General features: G+C 45.4%; 1 long non-coding RNA gene across 1 annotated transcript in view; it reads left to right on the forward strand.

Annotated features, from left to right (window-relative positions):
- The first annotated feature begins 15,339 nt into the window (after window positions 1-15,339).
- LOC138077193 (uncharacterized) overlaps window positions 15,340-26,518 on the forward strand; it is a 35,758-nt gene continuing 24,579 nt past the window's right edge. Inside the window, exon 1 of the long non-coding RNA XR_011144695.1 lies at window positions 15,340-15,466. This is a non-coding gene — a long non-coding RNA (uncharacterized lncRNA). The remainder of the gene's footprint in view (window positions 15,467-26,518) is intronic.

Consider the following 26,518-nt stretch of genomic DNA (forward strand, 5'->3'; position numbering starts at 1 on the left):
AAACGTGCTAGGCCCCAGGAAAGCAAACGTAAATCATATCACATCCTGTTCTCAACGTGTCCCTGTGTAAGATGAAGCATGTCAGGAAGCCACATACCTGGATTATTTTGGAGGAAAGAAATCCCCATGGAAGGGGGTATAACATTTGTTTATAGGCACACATGACAGATGTGGAGAAGAGCAGTTATAGATGCTTTATTTTGGTTTTATTTTGTCAGGTGGGTCCCATCCTTTGACGAAGAGCTAAATATTTTTCCGATGTGTTGGCAGTTTTAGGGCTGCTGTAATACTTATTTTTCTAGTACCAGTAGAAAGGCAGTAGGTTAGGTCAGGGAGAAGGATTTGACTGTTGAGATTTTCTCAATTGAAGTTATTTCACCGTTAAAAAAAAATAATTCAAAAGGCCTTTATGTATGGGAGAGGCAACTTAGGATAGGATAAGAAGGTGAGATTTGCAATTAAAGTCCTGGGTTTGAGTCCCAGTGTTGCTTCTCATTTGTCGTATTAAAACGGACAAGTCCCTGGACCTGGGATGCTCATCGGGGTCTGTCTTTCCTGTTACACCCCTAGCCTGAGGAATTTAAATAGCTAAATCTGGAGGCATTTCAACAGCTTATCACGCTAGTCTGAGGTCGAAGGCTTCGTTCTTGAGCCCTGAGGTCACAGTCTTCACCTCTGCATTCAGATGGGCTGTTGTGAAAGCTATCCTGCTCTTGTCAGTACGGTGTGAATTTCGGCCTTCAGGCTAGAGTTGCTGTTAAGGTGGGCAGTTGTCTCTGAACACCCAAGCCTGAACATCTGCTTTAACCAAGGTTAGGTTGTGCTGCTTTACCTTCTAGAGTCCCCCACAGAAGTCTGGTTAGATTTGGATAATTATGCTCCAGTCCCTTCCCCTGACACCTGTGGGCCCGGCAGGCTTACTTTCCTGTGCTTCTCCAGGCCTCCCCACTCCTGTGCCCACCTGCTAGTTTCACTTTTGCACTGACTCTGATGAAGAGTTTTGAGATGCCCCCAGAAGACCCCTGACTCACTAGTGGGCCTTACAGACTCATCTGAAATCTTGATGGGATTGTGGTGGGGCAAGCCCAGGGACGCTTACACGTGAAGGTGTGGCCAGCCTTCTCTCACCTGGCTTTCTCACTTTTCCGTTTGTTCTTTTCATCTTCCCTTAGGCTGCAATTTAAAAAATAAGAGATCCTTCCCCAGGGTCTAGCCAGAACCATTGTGTCCACTCAGGCCTCAGCTTCTTATCAAATATTTTCCTATCAGAAACAGCCTTCTCTTCCCAGGGGGAGTTCTTGCTTTGGGAACCCATCTAATCCTTCGGGGCTCAGGCTTGGAGGCCAGTCCCAGGGCAACGTCAGTGAAACCTGCCAGATTTTGTGGACGGCCTGGATGTCCCTTTTAACACCCATGACCTGTACTTGGTACTTTACATAAAACTCTAAAGCAAGTGACTTTCCACCATAACGTTTATCATTGAAGTGTTCTGAGGCATTCTGTTTCTGAATCCCACACTCCCTGCAGATTTTCTGCAGACACGGCCATCTGGTGGGACTTCCTCCAGATGACCACAAGAGGGCACATGATTGCCAGCTCATAAGGCCCTCTGCACAGCCAACAGCCAATTCCTGGGGCTTTGCTATAGAAAGGACAATTTCTGTTTGTTTGTTTGTTTTCCCTCAGAAACAGGAGGAAAGCAGTTGAAATTCCCGGGATGCAGCTAAGGCATTTTCTACGGCATTCATCTGTGAAATGTTGGCTGCGAGAAAGACATTCTGGCGGGCAAAGGAAAGACTGCATTCTCTGTTTCTCTCGCGTAGTCCCAGCCCAGGGAGAAGAAAAGGGCTGCAGAGAGTTGAACAAATCATTTTTGTTGTTCCTGAGATTATTAGAGGAATATGCTGGTAGGCTACATGTGTCTAGCAGGCCTCATGGTATAGTGTAAATAAAGTATTTTTGAATTAGGTCTATATGGGATTCTTTTCCCTTTCCCAGGCTTCCTGTCAGGAGGGCTGCTGGCAACCCTGGAGAAACTCCAACAGTAACTTGATGCGAGGTCAGGAGGTGTTAGGATTGTCCCTTGGATTGGGGCCCTTGGGCCCTGATTTCAGGTGAAAGGTGATAAGACACTATTCTGGAGGGGAACATGGAGACAGTGATGGGATGGGAAAGTTAATTGGGGTGAGTAAACATGAGTGTAGGTCAAAAGTCAGAAGTGACCTTTTAAAGATCAAAATTAGATTGCTTAACTTCTAAAGTAGTAGACAAAAATTCAACTATAAGTGAAAATGAAAGAAGAAAAAAAGAAATTAAAAACAAAAACCCTGTACTATCAATGAAAACTCTCATCTCAGATGTTGAACTAAGTCCTCATAAAACAGTATGAAATGTTCCCCAGCTCCAGCACCTACCAACTCTGTGACCTTGGGCTGGATACACAATTTCTCTGAACTTCAGTTTCCTCATCTCTAATATGGGGAAAACTATCATGGTTACCAGTTGGCTATGATGCGTAAATAGCATAATGTGCCTGAGAGCGCTCTCCTACGTGGCTCTCTGTAGACAGTGAATATTCTAGTTCTCCCCTCTCTTCTCCCTCTTTAGCAAGTTTAGCTTATAAACACTTACTCATTCAAGAATATTTCCTGAGTACCTGTATCAGTTAGGTTGCTTTCAATTGCAAGTGACAGAAAACCTCACCTAAATGGCAGTGAACAATAAGGAAAAGGTATTATCTCATTGGGCTTCCCTGGTGGCTCAGATGGTGAAGATCTCCCTGTAATGCAGGAGATCTGGTTCAATCCCTGGCCTGGGCAGGGCAGTTCTAGGGTGGGTTACTGTGGAGTCTTAGCAGAATTACCAAGGACTTGACTCCTTCACTGGTTTAGCTCCGTCGTCCTCAGCAAGTTTGCGTCTGTCCCGGTGTCTGCCTCTCCAAGGCTGCAGAACAGTGGCTGCCCACTCACCTGGAAGCAGGCCTGGGCTCTTTCCTCTCACACAACTCTTCAGAATTCTCCTCGAACTGTTTTCCAGAAGTTGCCCCAACAGACCTTATCTCATGTCTTATCGACCAAAAGTGGGTTACTTTGCTCCTCCCTGAATCAGTTCCTAGGGAGATGAATGAGCTTCTGTGATTGGAATGGACCAGTTGTCATCCACCCTGAGATGTCCCTTCAGTTCAGTTCAGCTCAGTCTTGTCTGACTCTTTGCGACCCTATGGACTGCAGCATGCCAGACCTCCCTGTCCATCACCAACTCCCGGAGTTTACTCAAACTTGTGTCCATTGAGTCAGTGATGTCATGCATCCATCTCATCCTCTGTTGTCCCCTTCTCCTCCCACCTTCAGTATTTCCCAGCATCAGGGTATTTTCCAATGAGCCAGTCAGTTCTTCGCATCAGGTGGCCAAAGTATTGGAGTTTCAGCTTCAGCATCAGTCCTTCCAAAGAACACCTAACACTGATTTCCTTTAGGATGAACTGGTTGGATCTCCTTGCAGTCCAAGGGACTCTCAAGAGTCTTCTCCAACACCACAGTTCAAAAGCATCAATTCTTTGGCGCTCAGGTTTTTTTATAGTCCAACTCTCACATCCATACATGACCACTGGAAAAACCATAGCTTTGACTAGATGGACCTTTGTTGGCAAAGTGATGTCTCCACTCTTTAATATGCTGTCTAGGTTGATCATGGCTTTTCTTCCAAGGAGCAAGCATCTTTTAATTTCATAGCTGCAGTCACCATCTGCAGTGATTTTGGAGCCCCCAAAAATAAAGTTTGTCACTGTTTCCACTGTTTCCCATCTATTTGCCATCAAGTAAAGGTACCAGATTCCATGATCTTAATTTTCTGAATGTTCAGCTTTAAGCCAACTTTTTCACTCTCTTCTTTCTCTTTCATCAAGAGGCCTTTAGTTCTTCCTCACTTTCTGCCATAAGGGTGGTGTCATCTGCATATCTGAGGTTATTGATATTTCTCCTGGCAATCTTGATTCCAGCTTGTGCTTCATCCAGCCCAGTGTTTCTCATGATGTACTCTGCATAGAAGTTAAATAAGCAGGGTGACAATATACAGCCTTGACGTACTCCTTTCCCAATTTGGAACCAACGCAGAAGTGGTGGCTGTGCAGCGCGGGAGTGACTGTGAGATGTCCCTTAGTTTTTCAGAATTGTTGATGCCAGAACAAAATCAATGAGGTAAAGACAGAAGGGAAGAAATGGCTATTGGCAGGCAACCAAGGGTATTTTCTAGGTACTGTAGTTGGTGTTGAGCATACAGTAGTTAAGCCTAGAGGAGGGCATGGCAACCCACTCCAGTATTCTTGCCTGCAGAACCCCATGGACAGAGGAGACTGTCAGGCTACAGTCCATGGGGTCGCAAACAGTTGGACACGACTGCAGCAACTTAGCACAAACGACTGAGCATGCAGGGACACAACAGTAGTTAAGACAAACACCATTCCTGGGGAGCTTGTATGAGAGGTCACAGACAAGTAAACTGGCATTGACAGTATCATGTGTAGGTGCTATGCAGAAAGAACTGTATGGCAGTGACCCATAATTGGTGGCAAGGGAAGACTTCCTGGAGGAGTTGCTCTTTGAGAGATAAACTAGGCATTTTCCAGATGATTAGGGGTAGTAGTAGAATGAGAGCTTGCATGAGAGCCCTGGGAGCGACAGTGATTATAGTATATTCAGGAAGTGGAGAGAAGTTCACCCTGGGAGGGGAGACTGAGAGAGAGTTGGCTGGGTGGTTAATAGGGGCCAATCACAAAGACCATGGAAACCACGTGGGGAAGTTGAGATTCTATTCTGACAGAAATGGGTCAAGTACTTTGAGAGCAGTGATCTTCAAAATGTGGGTATGAAATCAATACAGGAGTTCATAACCTGCATATAAAAATAATGGTGAGTTAAGTAGTAATTACTATAGCCCATCACAGCACTTCTCCGAGAGTTTCATGTATCCCTGTTAACTCTGATCCTCAGATGTTGGTTCCGTCTTTATCACCATTTTGCAGATGAGGAAGCTGAAGTACTTGTCTAAGGTCTGTTATGGATTGAACTGTGTCCCCCTCAAAGCAAACATGCTAAAGGGCTAACTCCCACCATCTCAGGTGGTGGTTTAGTCACTAAGCTGTGTCCAACTCTTGTGACCCCATGCACTGTATCTTTCCAGGCTCCTCTGTCCATGGGATTTCCCAGGCAGGAATACTGGAGTAGACTGCCATTCCCTTCTCCAGGGGATCTTTCCAACCCAGAGACTGAACCCAGGTCTCACACTTTGCAGATGGATTCTTTACTGACTGAGTCACCAGTTTTCATTCCAATCCCAAAGAAGGGCAATGCCAAAGAATGTTCAAACTACCACACAATTGCACTCATCTCACACGCTAGCAAATTAATGCTCAAAATTTTCCAAGCAAGGCTGCAGCAGTACATGAATTGAGAACTTCCAGATGTTCAAGCTGGATTTTAAAAAGGCAGAGGAACCAGAGATCAAATTGCCAACATCCCCTGGGTCATCAAAAAAGCAAGAGAGTTCCAGAAAAACATCTATTTCTGTTTTATTGACTATGCCAAAGCCTTTGACTGTGTGGATCACAACAAACTGTGGAAAATACTTAAAGAGATGGGAATACAAGACCACCTTACCTGCTTCCTGAAAAATCTATATGCAGGTCAAAAAGCAACAGTTATAACTGGACATGGAACAACAGACTGGTTCCAAATAGGAAAAGGAGTACGTCAAGGCTGTATATTGTCACCCTGCTTATTCAACTTCTATGCAGAGTACATCATGAGAAAGGCTGGGCTGGATGAAGCACAAGCTGGAATCAAGATTTCCGGGAGAAATATCAATAATCTCAGATATGCAGATGACACCACCCTTACAGAAGAAAGTGAAGAGGAACTAAAAAGCCTCTTGATGAAAGTGAAAGAGGAGAGTGAAAAAGTTGGCTTAAAGCTCAACATTCAGAAATCTAAGATCATGGCATCTGGTCCCATCACTTCATGGGAAATAGATGGGGAAACAGTGGAAACAGTGTCAGACTTTATTTTTTTGGGCTCCAAAATCACTGCAGATGGTGATTGCAGCCATGAAATTAAAAGACGCTTGCTCCTAGGAAGAAAAGCTATGACAAACCTAGACAGCATGTTAAAAAGCAGAGACATTTGCTGACAAACGTCCGTCTAGTCAAAGGTATGGTTTTTCCAGTAGTTCATGTGTGGATGTGAGAGCTGGACAATAAAGAAGGCTGAGCACCAAAAAGTTGATGCTTTTGAAATGTGGTGCTGGAGAAGACTCTTGAGAGTCCCTTGGAGTGCAAGGAGATCCAACCAGTCCATTCTGAAGGAAATCGGTCCTGAATATTCATTGGAAGGACTGATGTAGAAGCTAAAGCTCCAATACTTTGGCCATCTGATGCAAAGAACTGATTGATTGGAAAAGACCCTGATGCTGGGGAAGATTGAAGGCAGGAGGAGAAGGGGACGACAGAGGATGAGATGGTTGGATGGCATCACCGACTCAATGGACATGAGTTTGAGTAAACTCCAGGAGCTGGTGATGGACAGGGTGGCCTGGCATACTGCAGTCCATGGGGTTGCAAAGAGTTGGACATGACTGAGCAACTGAATTGTACTGAACTGAGCCGCCAGGGGAAGCCCCCACCATCTCAGAATGGGTCTTTATTGGGAAATAAGGTGTTACAGATATGATGAGTTAAGATGAGGTCATACTGGAGCAGAGTGGCCCCTAATCCAACACGGCTGGTGTTGATACCAGAAGAAGACTATGTGAAGTCAAGGACACAGGGAGAACACCATGTAAAGATGGAGAAGGAGAGGAGGGTGCTGGGTCCACAAACCAAGGATGGCCAGGATGGCTGGCTGGCACCGAAGCCAGGAGGGAGGCATGCACAGATTCTCCCAAACCCATGTCCATTGAGTCGGTGACACCATCCAACCATCTCATCCTCTGTCGTCCCCTTCTCCTCCTGCCTTCAGTCTTTCCCAGCATCAGGGTCTTTTCCAATGAGTCAGTTCTTTGCATCAGATGGCCAAGCTACTCTCACAGCTCTCAGGAGGAGTCCACCCTGCTGACACGTGGATTGGAGACTTTATGGCCTCCAGAGCTGTCATAGAATAAATATTTTCTGTTTAAAACCACTCAGGTTGTGCTGCTTTGTTAATACGGTTAATAACTGAGGAACTGAGATGGAAAACCAGATCCTGGCCACTCTCAACCACTGTACTTTTCCCAGTAGGAAAGAGAACACAATGTAAGTAGCTGAGGGGAAGGTTTTAGTTGTCTGTCTATCTGTTTGTGTATATGTATGCATGCATGTAAATATACACCGGGTCATAATGTAAGATGCAGTTCACTGAAGTTTGCAAGCCACTGAATTAAAAAGCGTTTGAATAGAGTAATAAGATCAATTTTCATTTTAGAAGAAACAAAGACAGGTCAAGATTTTAGAACTGGAAGTCAAGTAGGGTAAACTCATTTGTAGGGATGAATTCAAAGGCCTCCTCCCCTGGCAGGATGAGATGATAAGGTTTCTGCCTGAGGTTGATGGTGGGGCAGGGGTATCACCTGAGTCGGTGCTGGTCAAGGCAGACCTGTTGTAATCTAAGTGTATGGTGCCCTATGACATTGTGCAGTGTGCAACCTGGAGACTGCCCTTGGTGTTCCTAGGATTGGATTAGAGATGGTCACTGGGGAAGTGGGGAGCAGCTGTACCAATTCCTCTTCTCAAGCATGTTTTTCAAAATGGGTGCCTTCGCAACTGATCCTTAAAGGTAACATGTTGGCATTCCATGTATAAAATCTACAGTGGACAGGCAGCAAGGGCAGCAAGACTGTGAGACCCAGGCCTAGGAATATAAGCTCCTCCAGAAGGTTAGTTCCCCTACCAGAACATAATGCCACGAGGACACAGACTTCTTCCATGATACTTGGTGCTGATCCCCAAAGCCTAGAATAAACACTCACCAGATGCTCAACAAATATTGTTGAATTAATATTAAAAGCAATATAGTGAGGAATATGCATGAAAGGAAGTCACAGGGTGATCACGTTTAATGTCCTTGCTCCCTCACCAGCCCCGACCCCCTGTGGCAGTACCACCCCTCCCCCACAGGCCCCAACTACGCATCTCCTCCCATGTCCCTTCCACTGCGGCGACTCTGCAATTCCATGTCTGCCTCTCCTGCCCATGACATGACCCAAGGAAAAGGGGCAAGCTGTGTGGCCGCTGCTGAATCACATCCCCTCTGAAAACGAGCCCATCACTCAACAGCTGCAGAGGCGACCGTGACATTTGTGGATGCCCTGAGCCCTGTTCCGCGGCAAGGGATTATCGCAGCGTGCACAAATCCTCATCCGAAGACCACGGTGTCTGGCTAGAGTGACTGACAGAATTAAACATAGTCTAGACTCACGGGAAGTCCAAGAGGGATTTATGGCCCAATACAAAGAAATGCAAATTTTGCCCTCGTTCAAACCATTCCTATGCTCTCATCGATTTTTCTTTCCTTCTCTAGGTGTCAGGCTTAACTCAGCCTTCCACGTTAGAAGCTGACTCAGTCTGCGGCGCCAGCCTCCCTGCTTGCTGTGTTTGCCAGCGGGGGTCTGTGGCGCATGCATGCCTCATAGTGGCCCTCTGTCGCCTGAGCTTTGCTCTGGGGAGACTGTCCCTGTGTTCCTCTGAGGCAGGGGCCCATTCAGGGAGGGCAACTCTCCCAGGGTGCCTGGGGTTTTCCTTCTTTTAGCACCAAGAGTCCTGTGTGTGAGGACACCTCTCAGACCTGGGTACGTTGGGATGACATGCAGCACTGAGAGGGAACGGGAGCTTGGGCCTGCTTGTTGGCACAACCAAATTGGCCAACGCTAGCTGTGCCAAAATTAGAAGCATCTCTCTCTGGTAAGATCCTGTTTTATTTTCATTTAAATGAGATGGAAGAAATGTAAGACACCCAGAGAAAGAAGATTCTACCCCACTTCCCATCCCCCAGCCAAAGAGGTGGTGAGTAAAACCCAGACTGCCTGCATTTGAGTTCCCGCCTGGGCACTTCCTAACTACAAGTTAACTCAACCCCTTGGTGCCCCAGGTTCTTCCTTTGTAAGATAACTATTAAGAAAAAAAAGTATGTCTTTTGATTTACAAAAAAAAAAAAAAAAATCAACAATGAAGAATCACCTCACACAGCTCAAAATGGCCATTGTCAAAAAGTCTACAAACAATAAATGCTGAAGAGAGTGTGGAGAAAAGGGAATCCTCCTAGACTGTTGGTAGGAACGTAAATTGGTGCAGCCATTGTGGAAAATAGTGTGCGTGTACATGCATACCAAGTTGCTTCAGCTGTGTCCGATTCTTTGCAACCCCACTGACTGTAGCCTGCAAGGCTCCTCTGTCCATGGGATTCTCGAGGCAAGAATACTGGGATGGGTTGCCATGCCCTTCTCCAGGGGATCATCCTGACCCAGGGATTGAACCTATGTCTCTTATATCTCCTGCACTGGCAGGCGGATTCTTTACCACTAGCAGGAGACTTGTTAAAAAAAACTAAAAATAGAACTGCCGTATGATCCAGCAATCCCACTCCTGTGCCTATATCCAGAGGAAGCCATGATTCAAAAAGATACATGCACCCCAATATTCAGTATGGCACTATTTACAATAGCCAAGAATGGAAGCAACTCAATGTCCATCAACAGAGGAAGGGATAAAAAAGACATGGAACGTATATACAATGAAATATTACTCAGCCATAAAAAGGAATGAAATAATATCATTTGCAGCAACATGGTTGGACCGAGAGATTATCATACTAAATGAAGTAAATCAGACAAAGACAAAACATTTATACATGGAATCCAGAAAAAAATGATACAAATGAACTTATCTGCAAAACAGACTTACAGACTTTGAAAAAGAACTATGGTTACTAAAGGGGAAACCAACTGGGGGGGAGGTGGGGATAATCAGGAGTTTGGGACTAACACAGACATACTGCTATAAATAATCAACAAGGACCTTTTGCATAGCATAGGGAATTCTACTCAATATTCTGTAATTACCTACATGAGAAAAGGATCTTAAAAAGAATGTATATGTGTGTATGTGTAACTGATTCATTTGCTGTATATTTGAAACACAACATTGTAAATCAACTATACTCCAATATAAAATAAAAAATGGTTAAAGCATGTCTTATGTGGTCACACTAAAGATCAGAAGAGAAAAAATTATATAATACTCTTTTACCTGCAACTAGCTGGACAATTACTATTGTCACACCTTCTCTGCAGAAATGGGATTCTTCTATTTTCTGGAGCCTGCACTGCTTCCTTGGCAATGAGGGTGTTAAAGAACCCTGAGGCTTACAGATGAACATGACTAAGAGACAGTTCTAATGGGAAGGTGTGATCTCTTCTTCTCCTCCCCTTTTTAAAATCTTTTATGTTAAATATAACAAACACAGAAAAAAAAAAAGTGAAAGTCTCCCTGTTGTGTCCGACTCCAGGGACTATATAGTCCATGGAATTCTCCAGGCCAGAATCCTGGAGTGGGTAGCCGTTCTCTTCTCCAGGGGATCTTCCAAACCCAGGGCTCCCTCATTGCAGGCAGACTCTTTACCAGCTGAGCCACTGGGAACCCCGAGAATGCTGGAGTGGGTAGCCCATCCCTTCTTCAGTGGATCTTCCAGAACCAGGAATTGAACCAGATCTCTTACACTGCAGGTGGATTCTTTACCAGCTAAGCTACCAAACACAGAGAGTGCCATAAAACAAATATAAGCTTCATAAATTACTATAGAGTGAAAACTCTCATAACCAGTACTTTTGTTAGAAGGCAGAATTTTGCCAGCCTTCCCAGGACCCCTCTCCACTGCTCTTCCCAAATTCTACCCAGTCTTTTCCCTGTGGTTCCTGTATGGCAGGCAGATTCTTTACCACTTGCGCCCCCCGGGAAGCCCCTGCTAAGAGTATCCTCATATTTCTTGTATCAAGAGATGACCCATTTTTTTTGTTTGTTTTCTTCAGGGTAAAAAAAGTGGCACTGGGGTACTACCTAATCACAACTCTTTTGCTTCATCTAGGAAACAGAGGGCTGGGGTCTCCTCTTATTTATAGGAAATAAAAAAACCAAGCAGCATGATTTCTAAAGGAAAGGGTTTAAGTAGGAACTTGCAAACATTACCTCCCTTTTTGTGACTATGCTTCCTATTGCCTGGAAGGGGCACAGAGATCTCGGTGTATGTTGCTTAAAGGAAATAGACAATAGTCACAGCCCATTAAAATCCCATCTGCTTCCCATAAAATGGAAGAGTCATTACTGGCCGAGTCAGGGGGTCTCAGGCTCATGTGGAGGAAGCAATCACCTACCAGCTCTTCCTTTACAGCCTCGCTGCTTGCAAAGGGACGAGCCACCCCCTTATTTTTCTAGCAGTCAGTGCTTTTTACACTGAACCGTGCTTCTCCCCAAAGAGTTGTCGGTATAAAACATTCCTAATATTATTTTGAATGGTGCTGAGAAAAATGCAGGGCCAGATGTGTGGGAATGGTATTAATTGCTGGATTTAGAAAGGAAGAGGCTGGGTGGGTGTGGAGAAGGTCACCGGGACTTAGGACTTGAATCAGACAGGGAGGGAACATGCTTCCCTGGGGCATGGGGTGTGGAAGGGAAACAGCTTAATGGAGGAAATTATTCATTGATGGCCAGGCAGTTAGAAATTCACACCAGGAAGCGCAATTTGAAATATGGCTTGGTGTATCTGTCAGGATTTGTTTCATTTAACAGAACTGAAAGAAAATCCAAATTACAGTGGTTTAAAAACAATAAAGGATAATTTGTCTCTGGTGGTATGGATTCAATAAGGGGTGTGTTGATTCCATGGTTGGCAGAGACTTCTACCTTCCTGCTTTGTCATCCTTAGAATGGGGATGTCCACCCTCAAGGACACCTCGTGGTCCGAGATGGCTGCTGAAACTCTTGCCACCACCTCCAAGATTCAGGCAGGTGGAATCAGGGAAAGGTGGCGCTAGCGGTAAAGAACCTGCCTGCCAATGCAGGGGGCTTAAGAGACAAGAGTTCGATCCCTGGGTTAAGATGATACCCTGGAGAAGGGCACGGCAACCTGCTCCAGTATTCTTGCTTGGAGAATCCCATGGACAGAGGAGCTGGGGGGGCTACAAGTCCATGGGGTCGCAAAGAGTCCAACACGACTGAAGCGACTTAGCACGCTCAAAAATCAGGAAAAGGTCAACAGCATGTATATCAGCCCTTTAAGTAGCCTTCCCAGAAACAACACCCAACAACTTCTGCTCACATCTCAGTGGACAGGCTGAAAAGGAAGCTGGGAAATAGTCGTGAGTTTTTGGAATAAATTAGACCCTTCTGGAAAGTCAGATGGGGAGAATGACTAGGTGGGTAGGGCAACCAGCAATCTTTTCTACATGTGATGAGGCAGTCAAGTATCATTGGTTAAATATAGAGACTACAGCGTTACTTGGGTTAATGTCTGAGCTACAGATGAGTGATCAACAACAAGACACCTAACATTTCTAAGATACAATTTCCTCATCTGTAAAATGAAGAAAGTAATAAAACCTCTTGCAGAGGTTTGTTGTGAGAGTCAGGTAAAAATGATGTAGAATGCTCAGGACAGTGCGTGTTACAGTGAAAGCCCTCCAAAATGGCAGCTATTGCCGTACCTATGATTTAAGAGGCTGGGAAAGCAATATTTCTACAACTTTTATGCTTGTCCATGATAAAAAATCAAACCCCATTGAAATAAATGTATCATTCAAAAGCATGACTGAGGGGTCTCCAAATCGGTGATGATGGCTCGTGTTAAGTGCGATCCCCACAGGACTAAATGACGCAGGTATCCTTGAATTCCTCTGTGAGAGGGCCTGACCATTTTGAGGGACTCCCCTTGAACCTGAGCGGATGCAGGTTCTTCCATATCCCACTGCTGTCCACCTGGTAGAGACTGGAAGGGCAGATGCTGCACCGATCTTGCTCAAATGAGTTGGACAGCCATGGGAAGTTCTGTGGCTGGACATCCTGCCTTCAGACTTATTCTACCCTTACTCCAAGGGCGAGCCCCTCACCACGTGCTCTCCTTCTATGGGGTTCTGACCATTCTGCTTAGATCTCCAGCTTCCTTACCTCTCTGCAAAGCTCTTTGGCTCCATTTCTTTGGTAGCCCTGGTCCAAGGGACCCACCCTATTGAGTCAGTACTTCCCAAACTGTGTCCCAAGGAACAGTCTCAAACACTTTTCCATTATAAAATATGTGTGAGAAATATATACTCTACACCCCTTTGGGGAAGTCACACTGCACACTAACATGTTAAAGGCTCTGAGAAGTTCCGCAAAGAAATAAATTACTATTGAACTCAACATGTCCCCTTATCAACTAAAAGACCTTGGCCTAGAGGCCAGGTTTCCTTGTTCCTGGGAGAACTTCCTAGTGAATCCCTCTTTTCAGCCAAGGAAAAGAGTTGAAGCCCATGGGCAGATCTGAGATAACCACCAGTTAATCGACACCAATAAATGATACACCATTTCCTGGTGCCATTTATAGATGCTTCTTGCCTCTTTCTGTTCTTTGGGATGAAAAATGAGATCATGTGAGTGAAAAGTGCTTTATAAGCCATTTAAATGCTGTGTAAGTGTTAACTGTTACCAGTACAATGACTCACTCTGGCACTCCAAACCCTTTTTTCCCTGGGAAGTGTCATTTTCAGAATTATAGTTCCATAACAGAGTTGAAACCTACACACATAATAATAGCCATTTCTACCAAAGGGTCCTTTCTGTTCATGCAATAGGTAAACAATCTGTTCCTACAGAATGGAGGAAGAAAGAAGTATAGACACAAACCCCCTTGAATCCTCAGGTTACCTCCAGTCACACAAACCCCAAAGCCACTCCACCACCAAGTCCAGACACTCAGAGCTGTCTCTTGCCTGCCTGGCCACAAACCATCAGGGTCAGACCCTCTAGGTCCCCACAGGCTCCACAGTGACAGCCCCTGGCGTCAGACTTCACAGGAACTGTCTCCTTAGGATCCCTGTAAACCTGGGCCAGGAAATGCCAGGCGAGACCTGATTCGCCTAAGCCACTGAACAATGGACTCTTCCTTGTTTGTTTTGAGAGATTTCAGTTGGTGGCTCCTCCTTTCCTCAACACCACAGCAGTTTTCAGAGGCACACCCAGCCGCAGAGCACATCCAGGGCTGGCGCGGGCTCAAGGGCAAGGTTTAAGTTCATTTTCTGACTTCTTTCCCGTTTCTCCTCCAGAGAAAACAGAAAAGAAAGGTCTCTATAGCCCAAGTAAAACAGCCACAACTAAAAATATTTGACTAAGACAGACGCAGAACAGCAAAAATTGTATAATTCCACTTATATAAGGTATCTAGTTCGATGAGGCAAATTCACAGAAAGCAGGATCAGCGTAACCAGGGCCAGGCAGCAGGGAGGAACGGGGAGTGACTGCGTGGAGAGTGTGAGGGTTTTGGGTAGGGAATGGCAAAAAAGCTCTGGAGATGGACAGCTGATGAGAGCTGCACGACACTGTGCATGTATTTAATGCCCCTGAACTGCACGCTTAGAAGTTGTCAAAAATGTAAATTTTATGATATGTATATTTTGCCACAATAAAACAAAATAAACAGCAATGACTTCAATAAAATATTTGCTATGGTTCCCTGAACATGATGTCCATCCCCAGGGACAGCTCATCATCCATGTGTAGCAGATGTGGTCCCGGGAAGAAGGATAAGAGGCCCCCTAGTCACCCTTCAGTCCTGGGTGACTGAATCCCACGTGGGGGAACCCAGCCAGAGTGCCGCTCAGAGTGCCGCTGGCACCAAGGGAGCTTGTGAAGCTCTGGGACATAAGCAGGAAGGCTCCTCTATGCTTTCTTGAGCAGCTTTCTGAAGTCTCAAGGCAGCCTGTAAAATTCTTTTGACAGACACTGGAAAGTCCCGGGAAGACGTCCAGGCTTCTCTTAGGACGAGAGCTCCACGAGAGGAGAGTTTGGGATCACAGAGGGTCATCTGCGAGGAGGTAGAAGGAAAACGGAGTTTACTCAGCAAAGACAGGTTTCCTCAGGTCTTTTGTTTGACTCAGGAAAAATGAGACGACAGATTGGAGGCCGAACTGTCTGCATTTCAGACAGCAGCCACTAGGTGGCGCACACACCGTAATAAATACCCTGAGAAGAGGCAGTTTCATCAGCAAATTGAGTTTCAAGGTTCAGTTCTGAAGCAGAGGAGAGTTTACAAATAAGCTACTCCTCACCGAAGCCGAGAAACAACCCCCACATCTAAACCCTTCTAGATTCAACCTAACGATGGCAGGGCTTCGATCGTCTTGATGACAACAGGGAGGAGGGCATCGTATCTACCTGAGGATCGGCCATGGCCTTTTCCTGGAGGAGACAGAGGTAATGTGAGCCAATGGAGACAGAGGTAACGTGAGCTCCCAGGAAAGGGCCCTGTTCACAGGGGCCATTGTTTCTCCCAAGAGAGGGTTAGCGGTGGCACTTCCAGAACACAGTGGTAGGAGCTGAAGAACGGATTCAGTCTGCTCAGCTCCTGGAGTGGGTTTTTTCCCTCTCCTTTAAAGCCTCTATGTTCTCAGCAAGGGCTCAAGTGCACAGGAGACCAGGACAAAGGCCATCAACCCAGAATGCAGAGCTCTGCACCAGGAAGACGAAGAGGGGGCAGCTCCTCTCACCACCCAGGGTCATTCTTATTTACACAAATAATTAACAGGCACACATGCAAACCCAGCCGGGAACAGACCTGATAATGACCCAGATAATAAAGCGATCCAGTACTGCAGAGAGTGGAGCAAGCCGCGTATCACTCTTGTTCCCAAGGTAGTTTCACTTTTCTCTCCTCTGTCACACAGCTGTGTCGGGGGAGGTCTGTTCTGAGTCAGTGCAAAGTGGCATCAGTCAGTCAGAGGCACTGATGAAGGGCCCGCCAAGGGCTTGACTCAAGGCTGGGGTGAGATATGGGAGAAGGAGAAACTTCTGCCTCAGCGTCTAGGAAACTATAGTCTAGGGTTCTATTATCCATGACAGTAGCCACTAGCCACATGTGGCTATTTATATTAAAATGAGAAGAAAAGAAAATTGAAAATTCAACTCCTAGGCCATACATACAGCTAGTGGCTACTGTACTGGACAGCACCAAAACCATTTCCATCATTGCAGAAAGTCCTGTTAAAGAGTACCGTGGTGCTAGTGGTAAAGAACCTGCTTGCCAACACAGGAGACATAAGAGATGGGAGTTCGATCCCTGGGTTGGGAAGATCCCCTGGAGGAGGAAAAGGCAACCCACTCCAGTATTCCTGCCTGGAGAATCCCATGGACAGCCTCGCGGGCTGTTATCCATAGGGTCACAAAGAGTCAGACACAACTGAAGCAAGTGAGCACATGTGAAAAATGAGAGACCACTTTCAGAGATGGCAATTAACCAAGAGCAAATTCATGGGAGGAAATGAAGGCTCAGACAAGTTGTGTCTTTCAGCCAGGAAATGGTCTTCTGACTCCTACTGCAGTGCTTAGAAGCATCCTGAGCATTGTCTTAACTCTAACACACTAAGTGTTTGTGTTTGGGAGGTGGTGGGTGCTGGATAAGTTATTAGAATAGAATTTTAAGCAATTTAGAAGCATGTTCTCTTAACCTGTAGCCTCCAGATAGGTGATTCATTTCTGGTTTCACTTCATCCATGATATTCTTCCCCACCTTCCACCTTAAAATACTCTCTCACTGAGATTCACTTTGTGCCGGAAGCTGGGCTAAATACTGTCACGGATTTCATTTAATTCTCACAATTTTCTGTGAATTGGGTTAGTGGTACCTACCTAAGCATCATCCGTCCGTCCCTTGGCCTTCCCAGCAAAGAGATCCCATTCCCAGCTGTAGCTCTAGCTCCAGAAGTGGGCCTATTTGATCCAAGAGGAATCATTTGTCATTGATAAGCTGAGGAACTCAGTTCAGTTCAGTTGCTCAGTCATGCCCGACTCTGCAACCCCATGAACAGCAGCATGCCAGGCTTCCCTGTCCATCACCAACTCCCAGAGTTTACCCAAACTCATGTCCACTGAGTCGGTGACGCCATCTAACTATCTCATCCTCTGTTGTCCCCTTCTCTTCCTGCCCTCAATCTTTCCCAGCATCAGGGTCTTTTCAAACGAGTCAGCTCTTCACATCAGGTGGCCAAAGTATTGGAGTATCAGCTTCAACATCAGTCCTTCAGTGAACACCCAGGACTGATCTCTTTTAGGATAGACTGGTTGAATCTCCTTGCAGTCCAAGGGACTCTCAAGAGTCTTCTGCAACAACACAGTTCAAAAGCATCAATTCTTTGACACTCAGCTTTCTTTATAGTCCAACTCTCACATCCATACATGAATACTGGAAAAACCATAGCCTTGACTAGATGGACCTTTGTGGACAAAGTAATGTCTCTGCTTTTTAATATGCTGTCTAGGTTGCTCATAACTTTTCTTGCAAGGGGTAAGTGTCTTTTAATTTCATGGCTGCAATCACCATCTGCAGTGATTTTGGAGCCCCAAAAAATAAAGTCAGCCACTGTTTCCACTGTTTCTCCATCTATTTCCCATGAAGTGATGGGACCAGATGCATGATCTTAGTTTTCTGAATGTTGAGCTTTCAGTCAACTTTTTCACTTTCCTTTAACTTTCATCAAGAGGCTTTTTAGTTCTTCTTCACTTTCTGCCATAAGGGTGGTGTCATCTGCATATCTGAGGTGATTGATATTACTCCCGGCAATCTTGATTCCAGCCTGTGCTTCTTCCAGCCCAGTGTTTCTCATGATATACTCTGCATAGAAGTTAAATAAGCAGGGTGACAATATACAGCCTTGATGTACTCCTTTTCTATTTGAAACCAGTCTGTTGTTCCATGTCCAGTTCTAACTGTTGCTTCCTGACCTGCATACAGGTTTCTCAAGAGGCAGGTCAGGTGGTCTGCTATTCCCACCTCTTTCAGAATTTTCCACAGTTTATTGTGATCCACACAGTCAAAGGCTTTGGCATAGTCAATAAAAACTGGAACTCTCTTGCTTCTTCGATGATCCAGCAGATGTTGGCAATTTGACCTCTGGTTCCTCTGCCTTTTCTAAACCCATCCTGAACATCTGGAAGTTCACGGTTCACATATTGCTGAAGCCTGGCTTGGAGAATTTTGAGCATTACTTTACTAGTGTGTGAGATGAGTGTAATTGTGTGGTAGTTTGAGCATTCTTTGGCATTGCCTTTCTTTGCGATTGGTATGAAAACCGACCTTTTCCAGTCCTGTGGCCACTGCTGAGTTTTCCAAATTTGCTGGCATATTGAGTGCAGCACTTTCACAGCATCATCTTTTAGGATTTGAAATAGCTCAACTGGAATTCCATCACCTCCACTAGCTTTGTTCATAGTGATGCTTCCTAAGGCTCACTTGACTTCACATTCCAGGATGTTTGGCTCTAGGTGAGTGATCACACCATCGTGATTATCTCAGCTCTTAGCCAATTGGGGTATGACATCCTTGTTGCCATAACAATTAGTTAAGAAATGGCATGTGACTTCTTTGAGCCAATAGGAAACAAGAGGAAGTTAGTTAAGTGCTTCTGGGAAAGAAATTTGCTTTCTCCTAAGGGAGAGTGACTGGAGGAGAGAGTCTCTTTCTCCTGAACTTGTGTATGCATAAAAGGCCTGGAACTGCTGCAGCCCTTTCTTTACTGCTGACATGTGCTAGGGCAGGGAGCCCAGATACAGAGAAAGAGAGAAGACCCAGACTGAGCTGCTGCTGGTCCTCTGGTTCTCTGCAATATCAGCCACTGAGCCCCTCCATTGTTTGAACACTGAGTTAGACTTTCTGTGACTTGTAGCCCAAGAACCTCAATTGATAACCCCATTCTGCAGATAAGGAAACTCAGGCTGAAAGAACTTCGATAACTTGCCCAGTCTGCTAGCTAGTAAAAGGGGGAAACAGGACAGAAACATAGATGTTCTTGATGCCAAAACACATGGTCTCTGTTTCTATCATACTGCTTTTTCCCTTCATGAACTGTATCTGTATTTCAAAGATCTTGGGGAGAAACTGACAAGATAACCAAGAAATGACACCTTTAGGGACATAAGAAAAGTATTTTACCTTGGATATTACCTGAGCTTGTTCTGATTGCCTGGGTTTTGTAGGCACATGAAAACCATATGTGGACTTCAAAAACTCACTGGCAGCTACACTTTGTGGTCTTTTCTATATATTAATCTTTCTGAGTGCCCTTAGAAAACACTATGTGATTTTTTTTTTTTTTCCCTAGAATGGGTGGGAAGCTTCTAAAGAGAACTGCTGAAGTTTATGCCTTTCACATCCACTGAATTAAATAAATACTTTAGCTCCTCCCAAAGACACAGCAAACTGAGCTCTGTGGCAGTCAGGCCTCACTTTACCCTTTGCTTTTTATTTATCAAGCGAGTAAATACTGGGAGCTTGCTGGTGAGCCCTTGGAGCTTGACTTAGCACCCTTCGATGCTGGAAAGCTATAGTCATAGACCTAGAGACCTGTTTCAATATTTCTGGATTCTTTCAACACTCTGGAGAGAGGGAGCAATAATTTCCTTCTCTGTCTCCTTGCCACTCTTGGCTCTCTCCTCCAATGTTGCATTTGACCTTACCATTTAATGAAGGTCATTCTCCCTGCAAATATCACATTAAACATATTGGGAACTGATCAACTGAGAGATTTCCGAGCAGAAAGGTCACAGCTAAAGGCATCATTTTCTCTGCTCCCCTTGGCAATAGCACTGGAGGAGGGGCCTTGGTGGAGGCAGAAGGTATCATAAAGATGCCTTGTAACATGTGGGATTAGCAGTCAAGGCATGCCTGCTGTTGCACTAAACAGGGGCTCTAACCTAAACCGTGCTGCCATGGAGAATTTTTGTCTGTCCTTTGGCAGAAGGGGCAGTTCACACCAAAAGCCAACGACCTGAAAAAATTGCTTTTGATGATTGGGCCTAATGACCAAGTTATTAGACACCTAAAGTTGCAAGTTTTCCCTACTCTCCTGAGTTTTCCATCCCAGAAACACTTCTTGATTATGAAAGAACCACGTGGGCTGGACTTCTCTCCAAATAAAAAATGAGGGGCTAGCAACTACGTCCTAAGTGCGTAACAAGTCACTGGGTGGTTCTGAACAGGATGAATTGTCCCCAGAGATGTGAGGTATTCTTGGTCTTCCTGCTTCCTCTCTTGGCACTTCCCTGCTCTCTAGCTTCATGCATCTGGTCCCATTCTTATTCTCAGCCAGGTCCCTACTTTCAGCATCAGCCTCGCCCTGCAGGTAGAACCCAGCACATGGGCCAAATGGGGATAAACGTCATCCCAAAGGTCTACAAAGAGGGGCTGGCTTGATCCCCAGCAGGTGTGAGGTAGCCAGCACCTGCAGTGCAGCAGCAGGGCGCCTGGTCCCACAGGGATGGGGCAGGAGCAAGGCCCCTTGAATGTGTTCAGGTTGAACCGGGGTGCCTGGGTGGAGTGAGAGCAGTGGTAGACAGGGCAGAGGAAGTGTGGGGAGTGTCTGCGAGCACAGGTGCAGGAGTCAGAGAGCCCTGGGTTTAAAACCTGGCTCATCCACTCACCACACGTGGGGTGTGATCATGTTATTGAACTTCTCAGTTCAGTTCAGTCACTCAGTCGTGTCCGGCTCTTTGCAACCCCCTGAATCGCAGCACGCCAGGCCTCCCTGTCCATCACCAACTCCCGGAGTTCACTCAGACTCACGTCCATCGAGTCAGTGATGCCATCCAGCCATCTCATCCTCGGTCGTCTCCTTCTCCTCCTGCCCCCAATCCCTCCCAGCATCAGAGTCTTTTCCAATGAGTCAGCTCTTCACATGAGGTGGCCAAAGTACTGGAGCTTCAGCTTTAGCATCATTCCTTCCAAAGAAATCCCAGGGCTGATCTCCTTCAGAATGGACTGGTTGGATCTCCTTGCAGTCCAAAGGACTCTCAAGAGTCTTCTCCAACACCACAGTTCAAAAGCATCAATTCTTTGGCGCTCAGCCTTCATCACAGTCCAACTCTCACATCCATACATGACCACAGGAAAAACCATAGCCTTGACTAGATGGACCTTAGTCGGCAAAGTAATGTCTCTGCTTTTGAATATGCTATCTAGGTTGCTCATAACTTTTCTTGCAAGGGGTAAGTGTCTTAATTTCATGGCTGCAATCACCATCTGCCGTGATTTTGGAGCCCCAAAAAATAAAGTCTGACACTGTTTCCACTGTTTCCCCATCTATTTGCCATGAAGTGATGGGACCAGATGCATGATCTTCATTTTCTGAATGTTGAGCTTTAAGCCAACTTTTTCACTCTCCTCTTTCACTTTCATCAGGAGGCTTTTTAGTTCCTCTTCACTTTCTGCCATAAGGGTGGTGTCATCTGCATATCTGAGGTGATTGATATTACTCCCGGCAATCTTGATTCCAGCCTGTGTTTCTTCCAGCCCAGTGTTTCTCATGATGTACTCTGCATAGAAGTTAAATAAGCAAGGTGACAATATACAGCCTTGACGTACTCCTTTTCCTATTTGAAACTGGTCTGTTGTTCCATGTCCAGTTCTAACTGTTGCTTCCTGACCTGCATACAGATTTCTCAAGAGGCAGGTCAGGTGGTCTGCTATTCCCACCTCTTTCAGAATTTTCCACAGTTTATTGTGATCCACACAGTCAAAGGCTTTGGCATAGTCAATAAAGAAGAAATAGATGTTTTTCTGGAACTCTCTTGCTTCTTCAGTGATCCAACAGATGTTGGCAATTTGATCTCTGGTTCCTCTGCCTTTTTTAAAACCAGCTTCAACATCAGGAAGTTCACGGTTCACATATTGCTGAAGCCTGGCTTGGAGAATTTTGAGCATTACTTTACTAGCGTGTACGATGAGTGTAATTGTGCGGTAGTTTGAGCATTCTTTGGCATTCCCTTTCTTTGGGATTGGAATGAAAACGGACCTTTTCCAGTCCTGTGGCCACTGCTGAGTTTTCCAAATTTGCTGGCATACTGAGTGCAGTACTTTCACAGCATCATCTTTTAGGATTTGAAATAGCTCAACTGGAATTCCATCACCTCCACTAGCTTTGTTCATAGTGATGCTTTCTAAGGCCCACTTGACTTCACATTCCAGGATGTCTGGCTCTAGATGAGTGATCACACCATCGTGATTATCTGGGTCATGAAGATCTTTTTTGTACAGTTCTTCTGTGTATTCTTGCCACCTCTTCTTAATGTCTTCTGCTTCTGTTAGGACTGTACCATTTCTGTCCTTTATCGGGCCCATCTTTGCATGAAATGTTCCCTTGGTATCTCTAATTTTCTTGAAGAGATATCCCATCCCGTTCAGTCTTTCCCATTCTGTTGTTTTCCTCTATTTCTTTGCATTGATCACTGAAGGAGGCTTTCTTATCTCTACTTGCTATTCTTTGGAACTCTGCATTCAGATGCTTATATCTTTCCTTTTCTCCTTTGTTTTTCGCCTCTCTTCTTTTCACAGCTATTTGTAAGGCCTCCCCAGACAGCCATTTTGCTTTTTTTGCATTTCTTTTCCATGGGGATGGTCTTGATCCCTGTCTCCTGTACAATGTCACAAACCTCATTCCATAGTTCATCAGGCCCTATCTATCTATCAGATCTAGGCCCTTAAATCTATTTCTCACTTCCACTGTATAATCATAAGAGATTTGATTTAGGTCATATCTGAATGGTCTAGCTGTTTTCCCTACTTTCTTCAATTTAAGTCTGAATTTGGTAATAAGGAGTTCATGATCTGAGCCACAGTCAGCTCCTGGTCTTGTTTTTGTTGACTGTATAGAGCTTCTCCATCTTTGGCTGAAAAGCATATAATCAATCTGATTTCAGTGTTGACCATCTGGTGATGTCCATGTGTAGAGTCTTCTCTTGTGTTGTTGGAAGAGGGTGTTTGCTATGACCAGTGCATTTTCTTGGCAAAACTATTAGTCTTTTCCCTCCTTCATTCCATATTCCAAGGCCAAATTTGCCTGTTACTCCAGGTGTTTCTTGACTTCCTACTTTTCCATTCCAGTCCCCTATAATGAAAAGGACATCTTTTTTTGGGTGTTAGTTCTAAAAAGTCTTGTAGGTCTTCATACAACCGTTCAACTTCAGCTTCTTCAGCATTACTGGTTGGGGCATAGACTTGGATTACTGTGATATTGAATGGTTTGCCTTGGAGATGAACAGAGATCATTCTGTCATTTTTGAGATGGCATCCAAGTACTGCATTTCAGACTCTTTTGTTGACCATGATGGCTACTCCATTTCTTCTGAGGGATTCCTGCCCGCAGTAGTAGATACAATGGTCATCTGAGTTAAATTCATCCATTCCAGTCCATTTTAGTTCGCTGATTCCTAGAATGTCGACGTTCACTCTTGTCATCTCTTGTTTGACCACTTCCAATTTGCCTTGATTCATGGACCTGGCGTGCTGCGATTCATGGGGTCACAAAGAGTCGGACACGACTGAGTGACTGAACTGAACTGAAAATGGACCTGCCATTCCAGGTTCCTATGCAATATTGCTCTTTACAGCGTTGGACCTTGCTTCTATCACCAGTCACATCCACAGCTGGGTATTGGTTTTGCTTTGGCTCCATCCCTTCATTCTTTCTGGAGTTATTTCTCCGCTGATCTCCAGTAGCGTGTTGGGCACCTACTGACCTGGGGAGTTCCTCTTTCAGTATCCTATCATTTTGCCTTTTTGTACTGTTCATGGGGTTCTCAAGGCAAGAATCCTGAAGTGGTTTGCCATTCCCTTCTCCAGTGGACCACATCCTGTCAGACCTCTCCACCATGACCCGCCCGTCTTGGGTTGCCCTGCAGGCATAGCTTGGTTTCATTGAGTTAGACAAGGCTGTGGTCCTAGTTTTCTGACTAGTTTTCTGTGAGTATGGTTTCAGTGTGTCTGCCCTCTGATGCCCTCTTGCAACACCTACCATCTTACTTGGGTTTCTCTTACCTTGGGCGTGGGGTATCTCTTCACAGCTGCTCCAGCAAAATGCAGCCGCTGCTCCTTACCTTGGACAAAGGGTAACTCCTTACCACTGCCCTTCCTGACCTTCAACGTGGGATAGCTCCTCTAGGCCCTCCTGCGCCCACGCAGCCACCACTCCTTGGATGTGGGGTTGCTCCTCCCAGCCGCCACCCCTGGCCTCGGGCATGGGGTAGCTCCTCCCGGCCGTTCCTGTGCCATTGCAGCCTGGCACCCACGGCCGCTGCCCCTGACCTCGGACGTGGGGTAACCCCTCTTGGCCGCCGCCCTTCGGGCATGGGGTCCTCCCAGCTTCTGCCCCTGACATCAGTCGTGGGGTAGCTCCTCTCGGCCACACTTAGTGTGCCGGTTGCAGCCGCCCGTGCTTAGTGAACTTCTCAGAGGTTTAGTGTTCTCATCCTTTACAAAGTAATTGTTTAGGATGATTTGAAAGAATGCAAGTATCCATAGAGACAAAGCAGATTAGGGGCTGGGGAGGGGAATGGGGGTGAGTGCTAAAGGTCTTGGGGTGATGCACACAGCAATTCTCTTTTGGGGGATGAAAATATTCTGAAGTTAGATTGTGGTGATGGCTGTACAATAAATATGCTAAAACTCACTGAATTATATACCTTAAAATGCTGAAATTTATGGTATATGGATTATATCTCAATTTTTTTTAAATGGGAAAAAAGGAAAACATAGGAAACAGCACAGCATTCTGTCCAGAATCCCACTGTCATTAATGGTAGTGAAAGTTATATTCTTACTCCAATACAGTAGTAACAGACAGAATAGGCTCACTCTTAATGCATTAAGTCCTATTGCCAGGAATACAAAAAAAAGAGCAGGTCGTTTCCTAGAAAGTCCATTTAATATGAAGACTTAGGGGCGAAAGTTATGATTTGGCCTATAAATAATTAACATGTTTTATATTAAACAAATAAATATAGATTGTAAAATTTGGAAGATGCAGAAAGACCAATAACTTTAAATACCGTCCTAGCTTGAGAAGAACCCTAGTGTCTATATATACCCTTGTCCGCCATAAAGCTTACTTCTTTGAACAACTTTGGGTGGAGTTTGCATGGTCAGACCTTTCTAGGGGTGGAGGCAGGGGGAGTTTGCATTAACTGCTGAGAATCTGAGGCTCTGGGGAAACTTGGCTCCAGGCATTATGATATCCTTCACCAGCAGTCTCAATGGGGACTTCTCAGACCATGTACTCTAGGAGGTTGGTCTCCCTTTGAAGCTGCTACAACCTTCTTCCTCACCTCAGGACTCTGAATATTGAACAGAGGACCTGAAGGGAGAAACTGACAAACCCATGGGCCTCTAAGCTTTGGGCAACACCAACTCAGGGATGTTTGGAAGAACAAGGACCACCCCAAGGATTGGGTTCCTCCACCCCAACCACTACACATAAGAGGTGAGCAGGGTACAAGATGGCATCTGCTGGCCACAGAGACCTCCAGGCTTGTGCATCTTCCTGTGACTGACCAGTACCTTGGATTTTTGTGTTTTTCATTTTCGCTCCACAAATACCCTAAGTACTCACCCCAGCCCCCAGTAAGAGATCTCACCCTGCAAGTACACCCCCAGCAGCCTCAGTCTCCCACTCTAAAGCAACTCTGATATGAATGGAGGCAAGAGTCTGAAAGAGGAATTGTACTGACTCTACAATGAAGAGACTCCAACAAAAATGATGTCTTAAGTAATGGTAAAAAATAATAATAAATAAAGTAAATAAATAATGAGGAGCAGATTTTGAGTCTGGTTCCAAAACATGATAACTATGCACCATTTCAACCTAAGAAAAACTCAGTGATTCTAGAATTGAGACTGAGCCATATCAGCCTTCCGGAAAAGATTACTAAAAGGCAACTGTGATTACTGGGGGAGATTTGGGTGGAGTCCCGTCTGTTCCCTCAGCACTGAGTGATCTTTTGAGATACTGTCTGGCGTTGTGGTTCTGCTCATCAGCTGGAAACTCATTTTGCCAGCATTCACTGGAGAACAGAATTTAGAATAAGGCCTCATTGGACTTCATCCTAGGGGTTTCAGTCCCTGCAGTTCTAAATTTCCTGAGATAAGACTGTGGCACTGTTCCAGAACATGGCCCTCAGGTTGGCACTCCAACCTGGGATCATAGCTTAATACTCGGTGGGGTGTGTGTATGTGTGTGTACACGTGGTTGAGTGTGTGTGTGGGGGGGAGGTGGGTGTGAAGAAGGTGCTTGTGGTGGGGTAAGTGTGTTTGTGGTGGGGCATGTGTGTTTGGGGAGGGGTGAGTGTGTTTGGGGTGGGGTGAATGTGTTTGTGGTGGGCTGAGTGTGTGGCAGGGTGAGTGTGTTCGTGGTGGGGCAAGTGTGTTTGTGGTGAGGTGTGAGAAAGAAGAGGAAACGCTCAGCTGGCTGCAGGTTACACTTCCAC

The sequence above is a fragment of the Capricornis sumatraensis genome, chromosome 3 (genome assembly GCF_032405125.1).
Source record: "Capricornis sumatraensis isolate serow.1 chromosome 3, serow.2, whole genome shotgun sequence".
NCBI lineage: Eukaryota > Metazoa > Chordata > Mammalia > Artiodactyla > Bovidae > Capricornis > Capricornis sumatraensis.